This window comes from Callithrix jacchus, chromosome 12, assembly GCF_049354715.1.
Source record: "Callithrix jacchus isolate 240 chromosome 12, calJac240_pri, whole genome shotgun sequence".
NCBI lineage: Eukaryota > Metazoa > Chordata > Mammalia > Primates > Cebidae > Callithrix > Callithrix jacchus.
Window position 1 is genome coordinate 43,134,031 of NC_133513.1, and position 6,771 is coordinate 43,140,801.

Sequence of the window (6,771 nt, forward strand, 5' to 3'; positions counted from 1 at the left end):
TGGGAAACACGTAACACATCCTTGGCCATTAACTCCCTTTCCTTCAGAGGACTTGGGAGAACAAAGGCTCTTGGCTGAAAATGAAATGAAGGTCTTTTCGGAAGAGCCATTTCACAGCCTCTCTCAGGATATCCAAGGGAGCCTGCTCTGAAGCACAATGTGTTCTTTTTATTTTTCGGACTGGCCCCAAAAGGCAGGAAGCAAGCCAAACAGGACACAGGCACAGCGTAACGACATGTTGTACTGACTCCCAGGAAAAAGGGAGGCGTGCTCCTAATTATGAGGCTGTTAAGAAAAGGGCTCCTTCCTCATTGTGGGTTTGGGCACGGTCCCTGACAGTTGGTCCTAGTGTTTGTCCTTGAGAGATGTGGGTGGCGATGCTTGATGTAACAGGTGCATAATTTAAGGAGGCAGAAGAGCCTGAGGGTCACACTTGGGGGGATGTTGCCAAGAAAAGCTGACCCAGTGGTAGTGTTCACCTGGACCCCTGGCATCTTAGCACCAATGTCTCTCTCAGCCCAGAATCCACAGGGAATGTGTTCACTGGGGGACTTCTTGAGCATTCTGCTAAAGCCAAGGGGCTGCTCAAGATGAAAGACTCAGACCAGGAGAAAGTCACTGGAGCCATATAAAGGCATGGACGTGGGAAAGGAGATCCTGTTGCTCAGACAGGGAGCCTCTGTTGCCCAACATGGAATGGAGGATTTTTTTTTTTTTTTGAGACAGAATCTCACTCTGTGCCCAGGCTAGAGTGCAGTGACACGATCTTGGCTCACAGCAACCTCCACCTCCCAGGTTCAAGCAATTCTCCTGCCTCAGCCTCTTGAGTAGCTGGGATTGCAGGGGAGAGCCCTCACGCCTGGCTAATTTTTGTGTTTTTAGTAGAGTCAGGGTTTCGCCATGGTGGCCAGGCTGGTCTCAAATGCCTGACCTCGTGATCCACCCGCCTCAGCCTCCCAAAGTGCTGGGATTACAGGCGTGAGCGACTAGGCTCAGCCCAGAATGGAGGTTTTAAGAGATGCATCACCACAGTGAGGCTGGACCTGGGACATGCCCTTAATTACACCCTCTGTGAGGGAGCTGTCAACTCATTGCCATCTCTTTGGATTTTGGGAAGAAATGCTAGTCACTACCTTCAATTAGGCAAATCTTCCTCAACTGCCCAAATCAAAGCCCCCCAATGATATCTGGACAGCCCAGATTGCAGTAGGGAGACAGAGGCCACTGGAAGGGAGCTTTGTCTTCTGGAAAAAAAAAAAAAACAACTTTGTATCTGATACCACAGAAACCTGGTTTTTGTAATTATTGTCTAAGGGGAGAATAGAAAGCATGTTAGGACATTAGAAAGGAAAGACACAGAGCTAAGCTGTACAAGAAGGACAATGTAGTCAAAACACACTCCCTAGTCCTACAAAGAACATTGTCAATGTGTACATAATAAGGTAGCCTCTGTTTATTGATTTAAGCAAAAATAGAAATAGAGTTACATGGGGAAAATGAAGAGAGGGGAGGGTGAGGTAAGAGAGCTAAGTCACAATCTATAGGAGGTAAACAAACAGGCAATGACCAAATTTAATAAACTGCAAGTCTGAGTGTCTGCCTGGGGAGCGATGGGGTGTGGTCAGAGGTGGCACAAAGCAGTGCTTCAGCATCATCTTCATCATCACCTCACCACCATTCATCATCGTGCCTCCTATTAGTACTCTTAGCCATGTCTGTACACAACATTTACCAAAAATTTATACACCTATAAAGAAAAAGTGCCCCAACCATCTGTAAAATGAAAATGTGCCTTCTGGAATAGCTGCTGTAGGAAGCAGGTATCTTGGAACTTGCAAGGGGCTTGAAGGAGAGGGGCCTCCTGCACTGCCTTACCATCCCCATGCTGCCTTGGAGGATGAGCAGCAGCCAGGGCCCAGAGACTAGCCACCTGGCAGGTCATGCTCTTCCAGCCATCCAGCAGGGAAGAGCTCCTGATACTGAGGACCCCCAGAGAGGATCCCTCCCGAACCATGGGTCAGAACCTTCTCTTTACCTCCACACGTGAGAGGCAGCTGGCCCTCACTGGGGAAGGCCAGGTCAGCTCTCCAGTTTCATACGGCTCTGTATATGGCTTTTTCCATTTAACATTATCTTCTGGGGGTTTTGGTGTAATATGTGTCTTTTGGAATTTGATGTAAATGATATCTGGTGTCATCATGTGGCTAAACCATGTTAATGGCATATCTAAAACACAACACTGTGCTGGCTAAGAGTGCAGGTGTGTCAATTCTATTTTCCGGGCTAGAAGCTGGGTTCTGCCACTTTCCAACTGTGTTACACTGGGGGACACAGAGCTTCAGCTTCTATCTCTGTAAAATGAGTTAATAAAAGTACCTGATTCACAGGGCACCTGTGAGATTTAAATAAACACCTGCAAAGTGCTCAAAGCAGGACCTGCTGCTTTGTATGCACATAATGCATTCTAGCTATTACTGTTTTTTAGCAATCCCAGCCAGATTAGGTGCCTGGTGCCTGAAATCCCAGCTACTCAGAGGCTGACGTAGGAGTATCCCTTGAGCTCAACCATTTGAGCCTGCAGTAAGCTATGACTGTGCCACTGCACTCCAGCTTGGATGACAGAGTAAGACCCGGTCTCCAATAATAATAATAATAATAGTAATAAGCTATCTTCATTGTATTTTATTCATGTTTTCATTTATTTTCAGAGTCTGATTCTGTTGCCCAGGCTGGAGTGCAGTGGTGTAATTTTGGCTCACTTCAAACTCTGCCTCCTGGGTTCAAGCAATTCTCCTGCCTTGGCCTCCTAAGCAGCTAGCTGGGACTACAGGCACATGCAACTAATCCTGGCTAATTTTGGTATTTTTAGTAGAAACATGGTTTCACTATGTTGGCCAGGCTTGTCTCAAACTCCTGACCTTTGGCAATCTGCCTGCCTCAGCCTCCCAAAGTGCTGGGCTTACAGCCATGATCCACTGTGTCTGCCCATCATCCTCATTTTAAATACAAAGTTTCTTTTTCCTAAAGTTCACCTTAATAAATCTCATTATACAATTTTTTATGAAACTTAATCACACACAAACATTCATATTCATTAAAGAAAAAAATAGACAATGCTTTTCAGCAAAAAAAGAAAATGAAAGCTACTTGGAATATTACCTTCTCCCACAAAGATAACCACAATATATTTGGTGTATATATTTTAAATCTCTTTCCTTTGCATGTGTGTATATACATATGTATAATATACATACACACACATATACATATATACACAAAGTATATTCATACACTATATACACACAGAACTCCTTATAAAAGTTTGTTTTGTGATACCGTTTTGTAGTTTTCTTTTTACCAGTTAAGAATAGATCATTTATAGTTTTCTCTTTTCATTGAAGAAAAAAGTCAACAATATTTTTAACGGCTGCCTAGTATTCATTTTCACGTTTGCATTACTACTTGTTAGTATCCATTGTTCATCACAAACAACATTTTGTTATCCAAGATTTTTTATTTTTATTTGTTTTTTTATTGCATTTTGGGTTTTGGGGTACATGTGCAGAACATGCAAGATAGTTGCATAGGTACACATGTGGCAGTGTGTTTTGCTGCCTTCCTCCCCTTCACCCACATTTGGCATTTCTCTCCAGGCCATCTCTCCCCAGCACCCCCTGCTGTTCCTCCCCTATTCTCCCCAATAGACCCCAGTGTGTAGTGCTCCCTTCCCTGTGTCCATGTGTTCTCATTGTTCATCACCTGCCTATGAGTGAGAATATGCAGTATTTCATTTTCTGTTCTTTTTTTTTTGTAGAAATTACTTTTATTATGTTAAAATATTCCTTAATGAGCTAGCAATTATTTATGTGGAGGAGGGGTCCAGAAAACAGGTTCATGACTGAATTATCTTTGTCCTTGATTACAGAGATGCATGAATTACATATATCACACTATTGTGTGGCGTAGCTGCTGAAGGTCTATGAGGCTGTGAGCTTGGAAGCACTTCTCCCTGCCTGTTAGGCTGCTCCTATCGCATCACAACAGGATGGACGTTATTTTTCTCTTTTGAGTTAAATCTTCACAACAGTGCGAATGCTCTTTCCAGAATGCATCAGTTCAAAGGCTTTGTTAATTTCATCAAAAGACAGACTGTGAGTCACAAATTCATCAACTTTTATCTTTTTGGACATATACTCAGACACCAACTTTGGGACACTTTCTACACTCTTCCATCCTCCAAAGGCAGTGCCTTTCCATGTGCGACCTGTTACCAGCTGGAACGGACGAGTGGCAATTTCTTCCCTGAAGCAGCTACTACAACCACCACGCTAACACCCCAGCCCTTGTGACACGCCTCAAGTGCTGCTCTCATGACCTTCACATTACCAATACATTCAAAGGAATAGTCCACTCCTCCATCAGTCATCTCAATGAGCACTTCCTGGATAGGTTTACTAAAATCCTGAGGGTTAACACATTCAGTGGCTCCAAACTCTTTGGCCCCTGCAAATTTGTCTTTATTGATGTCCACACCAATGATCTGGGATGCACCAGCCACTTTACAGCCCATGATAACTGCCAATCCAACTCCTCCCAGGCCAAAGATGGCACAAACAGAGCCAGGCTCAACCTTAGCAGTGTTCACAGCAGCACCGTAACCAGTTGAAATGCCACAACCTAGAAGGCAGAATTTATCCAAAGGTGCTAAAGGATCTATTTTAGCAACAGAGATATCAGCCACAACTGTGTATTCAGAAAATGTGCTGGTTCCCATGTAATGTAAAATTGTCTTTCCTTTGCAAGTAAATCTGCTGGTACCATCTGGCATTAATCCTTTCCCTTGAGTGACTCTTATCTTCTGGCAAAGGTTAGTTTTAGGATTTAGACAAAATTTGCATTCTCCACACTGTGGGATGTAAAGTGGGATGACAGTGTCACCCGCCTTCAGCTTAGTAACTCCCTCGCCAACACTTTCCACAATTCCAGCACCTTCATGTTCCAAGATCACTGGAAAACAACCCTCAGGATCAGCTCCACTCAGAGTATAGGCATCAGTGTGGCAAACTGCAGTGGCAATGATCTTGATTCGAACTTCATGAGCCTTTGGAGGTGCCACCTCTATCTCCTCTATGGAGAGAGGCTTTCCAGCCTCCCAGGCAACTGCAGCCTTGCACTTGATAACCTGATTCGCCATGTCTGCGGGTTCTGGTCGGCGCAAGGCGTCATTTTCTGTTCTTATGTCAGTTTGCTGAGAATGACGTTCTCCAGATTCATCCATGTCCCTACAAACGACACAAACTCATCATTTTTGATTGCTGCATAATATTCCATGGTGTATATGTGCCACATTTTCCCAGTCCAGTCTATCATCGATGGGCATTTGGGTTGGTTCCAGGTCTTTGCTATTGTAAACAGTGCTGCAATGAACATTCGTGTGCATGTGTCCTTATAGTAGAACAATTTATAGTCCTTTGGATATATACCCAGTAATGGGATTGCTGGGTCAAATGGAATTTCTATTTCTAAGGCCTTGAGGAATCGCCACACTGTCTTCCACAATGGTTGAACTAATTTACACTCCCACCAGCAGTGTAAAAGTGTTCCTATTTCTCCACATCCTCTCCAGCATCTGTTGTCTCCAGATTTTTTAATGATCGCCATTCTAACTGGCATGAGATGGTATCTCAATGTGGTTTTGATTTGCATCTCTTTAATGACCAGTGACAATGAGCATTTTTCATATGTTTGTTGGCCTCATGTATGTCTTCTACAAAGAAAATAAAATACCTAGGAATACAACTTACAAGGAAATTAAGGGACCTCTTCAAGGAAAACTACAAACCACTGCTCAATGAAATAAGAGAGGACACAAACAGATGGAGAAACATTCCATGTTCATGGTTAGGAAGAATCAATATTGTGAAAATGGCCATACTGCCCAAAGTAATTTACAGACTCAATGCTATCCCCATCAAGCTACCATTGACTTTCTTCACAGAACTGGAAAAAACCACCTTGAATTTCATATGGAACTAAAAGAGAGCCCACATAGCCAAGTCAATTCTAAGCAAAAAGAACACAGCAGGAGGCATCACACTACCGGACTTCAAACTATACTACAAGGATACAGTAATCAAAACAGCATGGTACTGGTTCCAAAACAGATATATAGACCAATGGAACAGAACAGAGGCATCGGAGGCAACACAACACATCTTCAACCAAACAATCTTGGATAAACCTGACAAAAACAAGCAATGGGGAAAGGACTCCCTGTTTAATAAATGGTGTTGGGAAAACTGGCTAGCCATGTGCAGAAAGCAGAAATTGGACCCCTTCCTGACACCTTACACTAAAATTAACTCCAGACAGATTAAAGACTTAAACATAAGACCTGGCACCATAAAAACCCTAGAAGAAAATCTAGGCAAAACCATTCAGGACATAGGAGTAGGCAAGGACTTCATGACCAAAACACCAAGAGCGTTGGCAACAAAAGCCAAAATAGACAAATGGGACCTAATGAAACTCCACAGCTTCTGCACGGCAAAAGAAACAGTCACTAGAGTGACTTGTGGATTCATATCCTGTCCAGGTGTGGGACCAAATAATTACCAAAATATTTGCAGCATGTCTGTCTCAAAAATCAAAATATCCAACTAGTGACTCAAGAAAACACCAGGAGCTGAATGAGGAGCCAAATCTCTTCTCCTTTAAGAGCAAGAAGAGAGTATGAAGCCAAATCTCTTTTCCTTTGAAGAGCAAGAAGAC

At 43.3% G+C, this 6,771-nt stretch overlaps 1 pseudogene; it reads right to left on the bottom strand.

Moving 5' to 3' along the window:
* Window positions 1-3,790: 3,790 nt before the first annotated feature.
* On the bottom strand, window positions 3,791-5,293 carry LOC100411335 (alcohol dehydrogenase class-3 pseudogene; annotated as a pseudogene).
* Between the last annotated feature and the right edge of the window lie 1,478 nt (window positions 5,294-6,771).